At 41.8% G+C, this 2,954-nt stretch overlaps 1 pseudogene; it reads right to left on the reverse strand.

Moving 5' to 3' along the window:
* Positions 1-818: 818 nt before the first annotated feature.
* The window catches only part of LOC145407810 (uncharacterized), an 84,031-nt pseudogene continuing 81,895 nt past the window's right edge, over positions 819-2,954 (reverse strand).

Genomic DNA, 2,954 nt, shown 5'->3' on the forward strand with positions numbered 1-2,954 from the left:
GCCCAAAACTACAAGAGACCTACCTTCATCCAAAGAAAAATACCTAGCAGTAGTACTACTTATAAAAATAGTAATAATAATAATAAAAACAGGTCACCAGAGACAATGGGTAAATCTATAATGTAGGTACAGCCAACTGGAAGCCATCAGTGAAGGCAATTTGCAAGGGATGAGAGGAAGGCAGTTACTGTAGTGATGGCCTGGTGAGGGAGGTGATATTGAGGGGTAGGTGGGTAGGTGGGGTGGTGGGTGAGGTTGGCAGGTGGGTAAGTGGGGTAGTGGGTGAGGCTGGGAGGTGGGTAGGTTGGTTGGAGGTTAGGTGGGGGAGTTAAAGAGACATATGATGGATTGGTGGTCTATGTCAGTGGGTAGATGGGGTGGCATGATCAGTGGTTTAGTGGAGGTGGTTATCAGAGAGTGTGTGAGCAGAATGGTAGGTGATGGAGTAGCAGTGGGTGTGTGTATGTAGGTGAGAGAGTGATGAGAGATGGATGACTGGATGAGAATGATGATCGGAGGGATGGGAGAATGGTGAATGGAAGAATAATGGATGATTGGACGGATACATGAATGATAGTAACAATGGTCAAACTCACTGGTGAAGAAGAGGGTGCTGGAGCAAGAGTAAGAGGCCCTCAGAGCAGTAACAGCGTCGTTAGCAGGAGACATGAGAAAATGGATGCTGAGTGGGTGGATGCTGGGCGGATGGATGCTGGATGGATGGCTCAAGGAAAAAAAATATGTGGCTAGAAGGATGAAAGATGGATAGATGGGTAGATGTATGATGGATTAATGAATAATAAAGGTCCAATCCAACTCTACGATGCAGACGGGGGTGCTGGTGCGAGGGTGAGGGGTTCCCAGACCATCGCCAGCAGCAGAGGCGAGGTACTGCTGACGGAGGGCGCCCCAGAGTGGATGGCTTGGAGGTCTCGCCGCCTGTGGATAAATAGAAACGTCCAAGAAGAGCAAGAATGAGCTGCTCGAACAGTATACGAGTATAAGGCGTTTTTTTTCTCTAGGTTATTAGAGATCGATTCTAGGTACTGTACCACGAGACTTATTCAGGTCTATAACTAAAATCTTCTGTGGGTAAAAGTAAGTCCTTTTCACTTTAACTTGGCCTAAATTTGCCATCCCTCCACCTATAATGCTGAGTTGTAACAACAGATTAACACTAGAATATGATGCTAATCACAAGGAAGTGCTGTGGAAAGGATGTACAGCCGTAGTTTTCTCCGCTGACACCGGGCTACATAAAATAAACTGCATAAGGAGGAAAATCTGGGCCATGTTAAAATGAATGACCTATAGTAGCCTAGAAAAGACGTCATCGTACTAAACAGGTTAACTCTTTGCCTGGTAGTTCTCTCAGCTGAACTAATTCTTCTGGTGTTAACGCAAATAGTATACCAGTTTTCTATTGTCGCAATGAAGGAGCTAAAGTAAATTAAAATATCAGCTTCAGTTTCACGTTACTGAGAATTACTTGACACACAGAACATATGAAATAAAAAATCATGTTAAATTTCGTAGAACCTTTGGGTGGTGATGTTTTTATATTTCTTGTCTGCACAACTGTGTTATTATTATTATTATTATTATTATTGTTGTTGTTGTTGTTATTATTATTATTCATTGATAATATCATTATTGATTCTGAAGATACACAAACCAAGCATTTTACTGACCAAATTCAACTTAGTTGTTTGGTGAAATGTACAGCAAGTGCAGATACATTAACTGATAACTTTCATCCATATGACTTTATTAATGTTTGGGAAGATCTCTCGGACTGAAAGGGTTAATGACAGCTAATAATTTAAATTTGGAAAGGCTCTCCTAATATTACGAGTTCGGAGCACAGTGAGAAAGAAAAAATGGAAGACGTCATCGCAGTGAAATAATTACACCCGACTGAATTATACAGGTTGGCCCAGCAAAATATCAGTGCGTCTTTTATGCAATTTCGAGACACTGTAAAAGAACTATTGATCTCGGATATACAGGGGCAGAAAACATTACAGCCTGTCAAAAAAGTGTGAGCGTGGAGTGTGCAGAATATCACTAAACGGATCATTATCTTAGTTTTCATCTCCTGAACTCAATTTCTGACATTCATCCTAATTTTTTAGATATACGAGGACACGGACATCTCGTATCTCCGATAATCTTCGACATAACCTAATGAGGATGACACCTGACATACGACACACACCTGACACTGACATACACTTGAAATTCACTTGAAACACACACGATATAATCTTGACACACACCTGACACACTTGACACACACCTGACATACACTTGACACACCTGACATACGCCTGACACATCTGGCATAAACTTAACACACACCTGACGCACTTGGCACACTTGACACAAACCTGACACACTTCACACCTGCCATACCTGACACACTTGACACAAACCTGACACACTTCACACCTGACATACCTGACACACCTGACACACTTGACACAAATCTGACACACTTGACACAAACCTGACACACTTGACACACCTGACATACCTGACACACCTGACACACTTGACACAAACCTGACACACCTGACATACCTGACACACCTGACATACCTGACACACCTGACACACTTGACACAAACCTGACACATCTGACACATAAGACACACCTGACATACACTTGACACATACCTGACATTTCCGTACCAGAGATGATTGATATTTAGTATGCATTATAGAAGCGATACAGGGATATGGCCTCCCGGGACGAGCACCGCAAAAAATAATTTTGAATAAGATGATAATGAAGGAACTGACATTATTCGTTGATAATGTTACCTTTCCTGCTCATTACGGTAGTTGATAACGATGTCTGATAATGATACTAATAACAGAAGTTGATGATAAAGATCGTTGATATTGTTCATGAGGATAATTATGGCACGAAAGAAGTGGCTTCATCCAGT

This window comes from Coenobita brevimanus, chromosome 74, assembly GCF_032717465.1.
Source record: "Coenobita brevimanus isolate Jiangsu-jjx chromosome 74, ASM3271746v2, whole genome shotgun sequence".
Lineage (NCBI taxonomy): Eukaryota > Metazoa > Arthropoda > Malacostraca > Decapoda > Coenobitidae > Coenobita > Coenobita brevimanus.